The sequence below is a fragment of the Phocoena phocoena genome, chromosome 21, assembly GCF_963924675.1.
Source record: "Phocoena phocoena chromosome 21, mPhoPho1.1, whole genome shotgun sequence".
NCBI classification, from domain to species: Eukaryota; Metazoa; Chordata; class Mammalia; order Artiodactyla; family Phocoenidae; genus Phocoena; species Phocoena phocoena.
This window is the reverse complement of record NC_089239.1, coordinates 33,420,819-33,434,788: the sequence shown is the minus strand read 5'-3', so window position 1 is coordinate 33,434,788 and position 13,970 is coordinate 33,420,819.

Here is a 13,970-nt window from a genome sequence, read left to right as displayed (position 1 = left end):
TGCTGGTCCATGATCTTCCAAATCCTTCATGCTTTGGTTGAACTTACGCTACATTCTATACTTTTGACTCAGTATTCAGGGTCCTGGGCTCTAGTCTCTAATCTTTGTTCACAGCTCTACCTAAGTCTTTCTCTGGAAGAGTACCCAGTGATATTCCACTGAGTAGGAACATTGCCACAGGATCCAATTATTTAATGCACTATGTTTCTTCTATCTTGTTCCCAAACTCTTTTTCAATATTTTATCATACGGTCAATTAAAAATTTTAAAAGCCAATTGTTGAGTTTTCACATTATTATTTCAGCGTTTATTCTCCTGTTTTATTCCATCTGCCTATGTCATAATGAATAACTTATTTATCCAAGAAAATTGATCCATTTACCAGCATATCTGCCCAAATAGTTGGATATAAACTGGAAAGAAAAAAGAATTGTATCTGCTAGTCTATGGAGAAAGGGTGCCAGCATGTTCTCTTTTTGCATCACACTGCTGCCTAGACTTCAATGGTCTGCCTGGTTACATCCACTCTGACTTGCGGAAACACTTCCCTTCCTTTAACAGGAGACATAAGACTAACTGGACATTTCTCTAGTTGCTTCTCACTTTGCTTTAAGCAAAGTGAACAAATAATATTACAAAGAATTGAGGATAGGGGAAAACAGAAAGAAACAGAAGGTACTATTTGGATGAATTACATGTCTTGGTGCTATCAGGGCCCCAGGATTTCTGTGATGTCAAAAGGGGAAGTATTTGGATTTTCAGTGAACAATTGTGTCCTGACCTCTTAATTCCAAAAATTCGAGAAAAAGAATATTGTTCAATCCTGATACATAGGGATGCTATGGTGTTCTACTGTAATACCACTCCCCTCAACCTTCCAGAATCAAAGCATGCATCCCTCTGGATGCTGGGACCATTGACGATTGTACCACGGCATTGCCTCTTCTGGTGACCGTTCATTGATGAAGGGATTTTCTGGCTGAAGATGATATCCCTTTTTCTGTGGTCATCTGCGTCCTGTTACAGGATGTTGTGAAGTGTAGAGATCCAGCTACCAGGCTGTAACCAGGGACAATTTTATAAGCCATCCTAGCTCCAGAACTACCTAAGTGATCAACTGAGGGATTTGTCGTCACCGTCCAGCAAACCAGCATCTCCCTAGTAATCCTGCTTTCTGTTCTTTGCCTGGGAGTTCATCCTAATATCACTCCCTATTAAACTTCCAGCACACAAATCTCCATCTCAGAGTCTGTTTCCCAGGGAAACTGACCTGCAACAATATGTGTATGACATTTCACAGAAATGTAATGAAGTTTCCTGCATGGTTGTATCATATGAAGCTTTTCAGGGGCTTATATTGGATAAACAGTAATAGCCAGGGTTATTGCAATGCCAAAATAATTGTGATCCAAAAAAGCATTTGGTAGAAATTAAGGTAAGATGTAAAACAAGAGGTGATGTTTCATTGTTCTGTTTATTGGACCCTAATAGGAGATAAATATATCAGAATTAGATAAGTTCATGATACGACTCCATAGAACTAAGCAACAGTATTTTATTCTTTGAACTTGTATGATGCTCTCTAGTTCATTACAGGACGATTAAATTTGAAGGTAAGAGGGAATAAATGAGATGATCAAAGATAAATCTTGGACATAGAAGGAAGAGACTCTGAGGGGACCTCCCAGAGTAAACGGCATGTTCTGCCCACTTCTGAGTTAACAGCACAGTACTGTGATGGGCCGTAGTAAAAGCTAAACGGATACCTACTAAACCGGAATAAAGCAGGCCCTACTCTCTCTCTCGTCACCCTAATCTTGCTTAGCATTCTGGTTGTACTTATTTATCTGGGTTTTGGGAAATCACTCTTTGATTAAACAAGTACTATTTGCTGCTGCACATGACTGCCAAGGGGCCCTTAGACACACAAAAGGCTCTAACCTTTAGAGTGGCCCCTCTAGCCATGTAAACTCTGGTGAGAGTGACTGGTTGAAAACCCTGCCTGCCAGTCTCCCGGCCAGTGTCACTGCCATGGAAAGGAGGGCATATGACCCTGCAGGTTTTAGTGCTTACTTGCTATTATCTCCTGCCTTGAAGATTCATAAAATAGGACTAAGAACACCTCCATCCCTATTACATCCAATTAAGGTTCCTATTTGATGAAGTACAATTTGTATAGTAAACAGACTGTAAAGTAGAGCAAAATAGGCAGGAAATCATTAAAAATTAGATGCAGTAACAAAGTCAAGTATTTGAGGGAAATTATCTTAGGGAAAAATGAACTGATATTTCAAGTTTTTAAAAAGGCAATTGTAAGTTACACAAAATAGCTTGATGAATTTAACATTCCTTCTGGATTAGATATATTTTTATAAGAAATAAACACCCTGTGCCTGGACATGTTTTAAAGTAATACTTTAATTTTGATTCATGATAGACATCAGTATGCTTTAAACAGCATATGGACAAGGGTAACTCGACTTCAAAGAGAAGAAATTTAAGTCTCATTTGCACTTGAGAGGAGGCACATGAAGGACTGCAGTCAATACAGAGGAGTTCATTGTACTTCTGTGTTAAGTATTTGATATACTCTCTTGAAAGTTTAGTCACATCCTTCATTTGCATGAAGAATTTTTCTTAAATGTCAGAAGTGAGATATGACAATCGGTATTCTCTTTGATTAACATGTCCAAAATTTTGCTTGACTTTAAATGAAGATATGCAATAGTAACTCACTTCAAAAATGTGGTCTTTATAAATTGAAACAAAAAATCCATACTGACAGTTAAGATCAGAGTGCCTTACCTTGTACATAGAGATACAGTGCTAAAATATATATTTTGCCATCTTTCAGACATTTTCTTATACTGCCATTATTGAAATTCATTATTCAAAGTAGAGTGTTGCCTTTTTAAAAAATGTCTTTGTACTTTAGTGAATTCATGAGCCATCTTTGTCTAAGATATAATGTAAGAGACGATTTTCTGGTAGTAATAAAATTTAAATAATATTTATTTTGTAGAAAGCTATTACATAATTGAAGCATTCTTATAACTGTCATAAAGTATCAAATGCCTAGTGACACATTCACATACATATCTGAGTTGTTTCATGTGTGAATGTGTATACACCCACATATGTATAATTACTTTGTAATTATCGACAGCCCCAATGGTTTTTAGTGGAGTAGGTCATTATATCGAGAGACTGTTCATATTCAGATGTTTGATAAGAATTCCTAAGACATGTAAACATACATTCAGTTAATATAGAAAATTGTCCTCACTGTTATAGAATATCTCGTGACTAATATGCCTACACCCAAGAAATATAAACTAAACTGGGTATGTATAAATATATTCAATACGATCTTAAATTTGCTTAATAATTGAAAATCCATATTTATACTCCAGTATGCATAGCTCTATTTCATCCTTAAATGCATGGTATCACCTCATGTTTCTTACACGCTTAACCCAGTTTGAGCGAACTGGCAATTCACCGGTTAGTTATTATCTAGTCATTAAAAAGGATTCTTTCCTTAACTTTGTGTCTGGGACATAGTTATTGACTGTTCCTAAGAGCAGCTTAAGAAGTGATCAGATGACCCAGCAATCCCACTCCTGGGCATATACCCCGAGAAAAGCATAGTTCAAAAAGACACATGCACTCCAATGTTCACTGCAGCACTATTTACAATAGCCAAGTCATGGAAGCAACCTAAATGCCCATCGAAAGACGAATGGATAAAGAAGATGTGGCACATATATACAATGGAATAGTACTCAGCCATAAAAAGGAATGAAATTGGGTCATTTGTAGAGACGTGGATGGACCTAGAGACTGCCATACAGAGTGAAGTAAGTCAGAAAGAGAAAAACAAATACCGTATATTATCGCATATATGTGCAACCTAGAAAATGGTACAGATGAACCGGTTTGCAGGGCAGAAATAGGGACACAGATGTAGAGAAAAAACGTATGGACACCAAGGGGGGAAAGTGGCAGGGAGGTGGGATGAACTGGGAGATTGGGATTGACAATATATACACTAATATGTATAAAATAGATAACTAATAAGAACCTGCTGTATAAAAAATTAAATTAAATTAAAAAAAAATCAGTGATCAGAGGGAAAGAAAACGCTGACCATCATCCTCCACATCTGTCTCCACAGATTAAGCTCTGAATTGCTTCCACTTCAAACATGCACAGAAGAGTCAAGCGACACCGGACTATGTGTAACTCCTGTGCCATTTGTTCTAGTAGTTATACTGTACCAACTCCCACAGATGAATGGTAAAGCATATCTCCCTAGCTTCTCTCGCTGCTCCAAGTATAAATGATATACATTCTTGAATCTCTTTAGTTTTCTTAATGATAGGCTAATTAGGTTCAGTGATAATCTCATTAAAAAATGACTTTAAGTCCCACTGGGAATGCTATAGCTCTTTAAAGACAGTGAAGAAAGTAAAAATACTCACTATTTTAATTAATACGAAAGGTATATGTTATTTAAGTCTAACGATAGGTGTTCTTTCATCTTGTCACTTCAGCAACAGCATGACCTGAATTAACCCCTACTAAGCACCCTCCTTCTCCTGAGGTAATCCATCATCCATTTCCTCTTTGTTGTTAAATTACTACTCATCTTACAAGTCTCTTTTCAAATACCACCTCCTTTGCTCAATTTCTCATCCATGCAGTGCTGGCACCTAAAACTTTACCATATCTCTATATTTAAAGTGTGAGCAGAGGAAGAGTAGTAGTACCCGTCCCCAAAACAAGGTTAAAAAATAACATGGATAGGGTGAGAAGTGGAGGTACATAGTGTTAAAAATGCTCAGGTTGAAAAGATAATGCTAAAAAGAGAAGCACAAAAAGGCACAGAGAGGTCAACCATACAAGAACCTGTGGTGGGGATCAGGCAAGGCTCTGGTTTCCTACTTCAGTGATAAATAGCCTAGTGGCACTTTTATCAGTTTTACACAGCAGATTCCACACAAGACTACAGGTGAAGAAAAGCTCCCTTGAACTAAAGCAAAACAAAACAAAAGTTTGTGAAATGGTCACATAGTTAAGAGCATTGTAAAATCAGTCATTAAGATTGGGGATGCTACACTGCACCATCTTCATTAACTTGCTATTTGATTTTGTGCTTTAACCATATATACTGAGGAATTTGAAACGGACTGGGCTTTAGATGTCTTACACTCGTAATTTTGATTATATGAGATTCAGCATCACACTGGTTAGTTGTACAGGCTCTGGAGAGAGTATACTTGAATAAACAGCTTGGTGTTAAGACTTACTGGCTGTGTGACTTTGCAAAATTTACTTAACCTTTCTGTGTCTCAGTTTCTTCTACAGTAAAATGCTGACAATAAAATGACCCAACTTATAGGCTTATTGTGAGAATTAAATGAATATTTTAAAAAAGATTTGGAATATACCGACATGGTAGGTGATATATGGTTGCTGTTAATCATAGCCATATAATTAAAAAATTCAGTAGAAAGGCAATATAAACTCCAGTGCCTAGGGTTAGAGGAGTGAAGGGAGCTTGTTACTATTTCTGTGGATCCCCTCACACTGGAGATCACAGTGATACCCTCACATCTAGACTTGAGGATAGAAGCTCAGCATTAGAGGGAATCTATAAAATCTAGTACAAATTGAGCCAATCCTGGTGCCTTACAACTGTTCCCACCAAGTTCATGCAGACATGCAACTGAAAGTTTGAGCATAGACTGGGAGAATTAAATTACAATTTCCCAAGGGACTGAAATACATTTATGGATACTTTCTCAAACTAACTGGACCATGAAAGGCAAAATTGTGAAATAATTTTGTTTTTCTTCCCACCATCCTTTTTCAAGCCTACTATATTGGATTTCTTGTCTCTGGTGTTGGAGAAAATATGGGGCAGAAGGCAAAGCTTTCCAGTCACTCTCAATCACATTTTCAGAAATTAACAACCTAGCCCAGTGTAAATGAAATATGCACCACTGTTCCAATTAAAAAGTCTCTACTTCCTCAGAGCTCCCTGACAAATCAATGTTCAGAAATCAGCAGTGGAAAAAGAGGTTCCAATTTCTTCCTCTTTTCTCGTTCCACATCAATCCTACTTCCTCTATCCAGGGTCGGGCAGCACAATTTGGGGCAAGGGCATCAAAATGTATCGTTTGAATGCTGCCCTTATCGTCTGATGTTGAAATTCCCTGATTGGTTGATATCCAAATACTGGCTGCTTCTTTTATGGGATGTTTTCTCGATTCTTCAGAGGTGCACCCTTGTGTAATAAAGTATTTGGCTGGCATTTGTTCCAGGTTCCTAGGAGGTAAACTCTAAACCTCTGGAATCTAAGCCCAAGTGATTAGAATGTCTCTGTTTTTCATAGTGGGCCCCTCAGACCACAATTGATAATTTATGCTGATGAGGTGATCCATGGTGAGCCCCTCTGGCCATACCAGAAAGACCACCCATATGATTAGAGGGTTGGGGCTATGAGTCAAGTGATACCAGCCTCACCTCTGGGGAGGGGACAAAGGTTGGAGGTTGAGTTCAATGACAGGGCCCGCGTGACTCAATCAATCACTCCTATGCAAGGAAGCCTCAGTAAAGTTCTTGACACTGAAGCTTGAGTGCACTTCCCTGACTGGCAGTACTCTTTTGAGTATTGTCAAACTTTCAGGCTGGGAAGCTCACACATTCCTGAAGCCGACAGAAGCTTCCTAGAACCCTCCCAGACCTCCCTTTATGAGTCTTTCTCTCTGGCTGATTCCAATTTGCATCCTTTTGCTCTAATAACTGTAATCACATAGTGCTTTTCTGAGTTCTGTGAGTCATTCTGGTAAATTACTGAAAATGAGGGTGGACATGGGAGCCCCACATTTGTGGCCTGCTGGTCAGAAGGGAAAGTGGCCCAGGACCCCTGAGTTTGTAGCTGGTGTCTGAGGTGAGGGCAGTCTTGCAAAGGACTGTGCCTTAACTTGTGAAATTTGGCAAACTCATCTATGGGCACCTTCCATTGACACCATTCCTGGTGCAGGTGATGTCCGCTTAGGGACTCTGGAGAGCCACTTTATTCTGGGAGTTTTAGACTTCTTGGCTTGTGCACATGTCTTTTTACAGTATCAGTTCTGGATGATGTAAGATACCTACTAATTTCAGCCTCCAAACCTTAGAAGTGTGGGTCACCTCCACTCGAGTCCTACTTCCTTCTTCTGTCCTCAGGTAAGCTCCAGAGTCTCACTTTTACACCCTTTTCAGGAGAGCCAGGCACACTTTCTGTGTCTTTTGAACTTAAGGGGACAGATGTCAAGTTCCACCAGTTTTATGAAATGCTAGTCTGACAAAGAGCATTCCTCTACACCAGGGGCTGCAGGGAGAAAATGCCCAGAACTCTTATAACACTTTCTAAAGAAATAATCATTCATTCTTATTCTTCTCATTTTCTTGATTTTTCTATATATTGAAAAATGGGGGGTGGGTGATGGACTTTGGTCCATCTGGTACTGACTTGTGCAGCAATCTGGCACATTTCTTTAGGAAGTGAGAGTACCTAACATCTGGTATTCTGATTCCAGATAAGCAAATACGGAGACAAAAAACAGTCATTTAATTTCCTGATGCACATTTGGCTAGGCCCAACTGTGAGAAATAAAGATTTACCTGAAACTTGCTTAATGCTTCTAAGTGCTTCACAAAGTATTTTGGGAGATACTAATTCCAAAGGATGTTCATAGTTGTTCTCTAAGTGTAAAAACATTCCATGGCCTCATAAACTTGGAAAATTCTGGGTTAAACATATTAAACAATTTTCATTTTGGCAAGACCGCCTAGATTCTTTAATAATATGTTGGAAATTTCCAAGTGTTTGACATAACATGTTTTCTAAAATTACTTGATTATAAGGACATTTTAAAAAGTAATAGCTGATGGGACAGTTCCATGATATATCAGACTGAAAAATGAGGTATACATCCTCTCTTATTCATCTTTTAAAAAAATTCTTTGTGGTTAGGTAGTTTTTGTTTACTCACACTTCTCAGTGGCAGCCTTCACCTGATTGAAAAATTAAGTTATGCTCATTCTTAAATATTTTCTTTCAACAGATGAATAAAGAAAACGTGAGATATATATATATATATAATTGAATATTATTCATGAAAAAGAATGAAGTAATGCCATTTGCAGCAAAATGGATGGACACAGAGTTTATCATAGTAAGTGAAGTAAGTCAGACAAAGACAAATATCATATGATTTCACTTATATGTGGAATCTAAGAAAAATGAACGTATTTACAAAACAGAAATAGACATAGAACACAGACATGGAAAACAAACTTATGGTTACCAAATGGGAAAGGGGAGGGAGAGGGATAAATTAGGAGTTTGGGATTAACATATGTACACTACTATATATAAAATAGATAAACAACAAAGACTGTATAGCACAGGGAACTATATTTGATATCTTGTAATAACCTATAATGGAAAGTAATTTGAAAAAGAATATATATTTATGTATAACTGAATCATTTTGCTCTATACCCGAAGCTAACACAACATTGTAAAACAACTATACTTCAATTTAAAAGAAAAAGAAGGACTATCCTGGAAGGATATGGAGTTTCATCCAGAGTCGATGGAGGCATTGAAGAAGCAGACATCAAGAAGTTGGGAACTACAGCAGGATCCAGGCCAGCTCTTCAGGACCCCCAGTGCAGGTTAATCAGGTGTAGCTGCTGCATTAAGATTCAAGTTTATGGGAGAGAGAGTCTGGCCTAGATTGGGTCTCGTTCCTCCTCACGTACCAGTGGTGTTTGGTGCAGACTGACTGACCTTTCCCCCCAATGGAACTAATGAAAGTTCTGCAAAAGAAGTGTGGAGTTCTGTGGTACAGACAGCTCACTGTCTATCAAACATCTTCCCTTTCATTCTTCCTCACCAAAACTGTGTTCTGTGCTAAAAAGATGTTTTACTGCCTCTCTTTCAGATATGTATGGGCAGCCGTGCAACCCAAAACTAAATAAATGCTTCTTGAGTGAATGCATGAAAAAATATTTTCTTTGGCCCATTTCTTATTTGAAGTATTTTGAGCATCTTCACTATTAAAGATTTTATCTTTTCTTAAATGAAACACAGATGTTACAGTATTCAAGTGTGCCTTGGCCAGAATAGGGTAGTGTGATAGCATCAGATCTTTAATTCTATATAGTCTATACATTATTTTCAGGGTGGGTAATCCCTTTACCTAGTTGACCAGTAATAATTTATAGTTAATGAAAAACACATTAAGTAGAAAACTCTAAGCTTTTTACAGACATTTAGCTAACAATCATTCCTCTTCCATCCTTTATTGGTGCACAGTACTTATGTCAAGAGCACTAATTTGGCAACTGCGTTTGCAGCTTGAAAAATGCAGAGTCAAATTCATTTCACAGATGAGAAAAAATAAGCGGAAACATTTTCATTGTCCAAGGCCATTTAATACATCCTGTCTGGCTCAGTGATGTGGTATTTCACTAGTGTATGGCTTTTCATCTTAATTAATTTTTACATTACTTGAGGTCTAGGAACTATATTTTTCCACTTCACAATTTTAAATCTCATGATAATTGCCAAATTCACATTTTCTGTATAAATGAACACATGAAAAATATTTTTACTCCAATACAATTTGACCAATTACTAAATACAAATGACAAATGATGCTTTTAAAAGCATAATCATAAATTGAATCATAGATGTGGACAACTGCTAAGTTGTTTAACATATTTTTACGTTTAAATATATAAGCAGATTAATAGTACATACTGCTTTTAGACTTTAGGGCCTTACACCACCTACTGCATCAATCAACAGTGGATGTCTAGAGGGGGACCTTCAAGATGGCGGAGGAGTAAGACACGGAGATCACCTTCCTCCCCACAAATACACCAAAATACATCTACACGTGAAACAACTCCTACAGAACACCTACTGAACGCTGGCAGAAAACCTCAGATTTCCCAATAGGTAAGAAAATCCCCACGTACCTCGGTAGGGCAAAAGTAAAGAGAATAAACAAAGACAAAAGAATAGGGAAGGGAGCTGCACCTCTGGGAGGGAGCCGTGAAGGAGGAAAAGTTTCCATGCACTAGGAAGCCCCTTCACTGGCAGAGACGGGGGGTTGGGGGGGGGGGAGCTTCGGAGCCACAGAGGAGAGCGCAGTAATAGGGGTGCAGAGGGCAAAGTGGAGAGATTCCCGCACAGAGGATCAGTGCCAACCGGCACTCACCAGCCCGAGAGGCTTGTCTGCTCAACCGCCGGGGCAGGAGGGGGCTGGGAGCTGAGGCTTAGGCTTCGGAGGTCAGATCCCAGGGAGAGAACTGGGGTTGGCTGCGTGAACGCAGCCTGAAGGGGGGTAGTGCGCCACAGCTAGCCGGGAGGGAGTCTGGGAAAAAGCCCGGACCTCCCAAAGAGGCAAGAGACCATTGTTTCAGGGTGTTCAAGTAGAGGGGATCCAGAACACGGCCTAAATGATGTTCAGAGATGGGCATGAGCTGCGGCTATCAGTGCGGACACCAGATACGGGCATGAAACGCTAAGGCTGCTGCTGCTGCCGCCACCAAGAAGCCTGTGTGCAAGCACAGGTCACTATCCACACCTCCCCTCCTGGGAGCCTGTGCAGCCCGCCACTGCCAGGGTCCCGTGATCCAGGGACAACTTCCCCGGGAGAATACACAGCATGCCTCAGGCTGGTGCAACATCACGCCAGCCTCTGTCACTGCAGGTTCACCCCGCATTCCAGTTATGACTACTGTACCCTTCCCTCCCCTTGGCTTGAGTGGGCCAGAGCCCCCTAATCAGCTGCTGTTTTCATCTCCTGTCTGCGTGGGGAACACACACCGGAAGGTGGCTTAAACACAGAGGCAGGGCCAAATCCAAAGCTGAACCCCAGAAGCTGTGCGAACAAAGAAGAGAAAGGGAAATCTCTCCATGCAACCTTGGGAGCAGCGGATGAAATCCCCGCAATCAACTTGATATACCCTGCATCTGTGGAATACCTGAATAGAAAATGAATTGTCCCAAAATTGAGGTGGTGGACTTTAGGAGGAAACATAGACATGGGGTTTGCTGTCTGCGACTGATTTGTTTCTGATAATTATGTTTATCTTAGGTTAGTTTTTAGCGCTTCTTATCACTGGTGGAGTTGTTTATTGGTTTGGTTGCTATTTTTTTCTTTACTATTACTCTTTTTGTTAATAATTTTTAAAATTTCTTTATTATTTTTTATTTTTCTTTCTTTTTTTTCTCCCTTTTCTTCTGAGTTGTGTGGCTGCCAGGGTCTTGGTGCTCTGGCCTGGGGTCAGGCCTGAGCCTCTGAGGTGGGAGAGCCGAGTTCAGGACATTGGACCACCAGAGACTTCCCAGCCCTACGAAATATCAATCTGCGAGAGTTCTCCCAGAGATATCTATCTCAATGCTAAGACCCAACTCAACCCAACAGCCAGAAAGCTCCAGAGCTGGAGACCCCATGCCAAACAACTAGTAAGACAGGAACACAACCCCACCCATTAGCAGAGAGGCTGCCTAAAATCATACTAAGTCACAGTCACCCCAAAGCATACCACTGGATGCGGCTCTGCCCACCAGAAAGAGAAGATCCAGCCCCACCCACCAGAACACAGGCACCAGTCCCCACCACCAGGAAGCCTACACAAGCCACTGAACCCACCTTACTCACTGGGGGCAGACACCAAAAACAACAGAAACTATGAACCTGCAGCCTGCAAGAAGGAGACCCTAAACACAGTAAGTTAAACAAAATGAGAGGACAGAGAAATATGCAGCAGATGAAGGAGCAAGGTAAAAACCCACCAGACCAAACAAATGAAGAGGAAACAGGCAGTCTACCTGAAAAAGAATCCAGAGTAATGATAATAAAGATGATCCAAAATCTTGGAAATGGAATGGAGAAAATACAAGAAACCTTTAACAAGGACCTAGAAGAACTAAAAACAAACAATGAACAACACAATAAATAAATTTTAAAATTCTCTAGATGGAATCCATAGCAGAATAGCTGAGGCAGAAGAAAGGATAAGTGACCTGGAAGATAAAATAGTGGAAATAACTACTGCAGAGAAGAATAAAAAAAAAGAATAAAAAGAATTGAAGACAGTCTCAGACACCTCTGGGACAACATGACGCGCACCAACATTCGAATTATAGGGATCCCAGAAGAAGAAGAGAAAAAAAAGGGTCTGAGAAAATATTTGAAGAGATTATAGTTGAAAACTTCCCTAACATGGAAAGGAAATAGTCAGTCAAGACCAGGAAGCACAGAGAGTCCCATGCAGGATAAATCCAAGGAGAAACATGCCAAGACACATATTAATCAAAGTATCAAAAATTAAATAAAAAGAAAAACTATTAAAAGCAACAATGGAAAAGCAACAAATAACATATAAGGGAATCCCCATAAGGATAAGAGCTGATCGTTCAGCAGAAACTCTGCAAGCTAGAAGGGAGTGGCAGGACATATTCAAAGTGATGAAAGGGAAAAACCTACACCCAAGATTACTTGACCCAGAAAGGATCTCATTCAGATTCAATGGAGAAATTAAAACCTTTACAGAAAAGCAAAAGCTAAGAGAATTCAGCACCACCAAACCAGCTTTACAATATATGCTAAAGGAACTTCTCTAGGCCAGAAACACAAGAGAAGGAAATGACCCACAGTAACAAACCCAAAACACGTAATAAAATGGCAATAGAAACATACATATCGATACTACCTTAAATATAAATGGTGTAATGCTCCAACAAAAAGACATAGACTGGATAAATGGATACTAAAACAAGACCCGTATATATGCTGTCAATAAGAGACCCACTTCAGACCTAGGGACACATACAGACAGAAAGTGAGGGGATGGAAAAAGATATTTCATGCAAATGGAAATCAAAAGAAAGCTGGAGTAGAAATTCTCATATCAGACAAAATAGACTTTAAAATAAAGACTATTACAAGAGACAAAGCAGGACATTACATAATGATCAAGGGATCAATCCAAGCAGAAGATGTAACAATTGTAAATATTTATGCACCCAGCATAGGAGCACCTCAATAGATAAGGCAAATGCTCACAGCCATAAAAGGGGAAATTGACAGTAACACAATAATAGTAGGGGACTTTAACACACCGCTTCACCAACGGACAGATCATTCAAAATGAAAATAAATAAGGAAACACAAGTTTTAAATGACACATTAGACAAGATGGACTAAAGTGATATTTATAGGACATTTCATCCCAAAACAACAGAATATACTTTCTTCTCAAGTGCTCATGGAACATTCTCCAGGATAAATCATATCTTGGGTCAGAAATCAGGCCTTGGTAAATTTAAGAAAACTGAAATCGTATATCTTTTCTGACCACAACACTATGAGACTAGATATCAATTACAGGAAAAAAACTGTAAAAAATATAAACACATGGAGGTTAAACAATACACTACTAAATAACCAAGAGATCCCTGCAGAAATCAAAGAGGAAATAAAAAAATACATAGAAACAAGTGACAATGAAAACACGATGATCCAAAACCTATGGGATGCAGCAAAAGCAGTTCTAAGAGGGAAGTTTATACCAATACAATCTTACCTCAAGAAACAAGAAAAATCTGAAATAAGCAACCTAAACTTACACCTAAAGCAATTAGAGAAAGAACAACAACAACCAAAAAAAAACAAAGTTATCAGAAGGAAAGAAATCGTAAAGATCAGAGCAGAAATAAATGAAATAGAAACAAAGAAAACAATAGCAAAGATCAATAAAACTAAAAGCTGGTTCTTTGAGAAGATAAACAAAATTGATAAACCATTAGCCAGACTCATCAAGAAAAAAAGGGAGAAGACTCAAATCAATAGAATTAGAAATGAAAAAGGAGAAGTAACAACTGACACTGCACA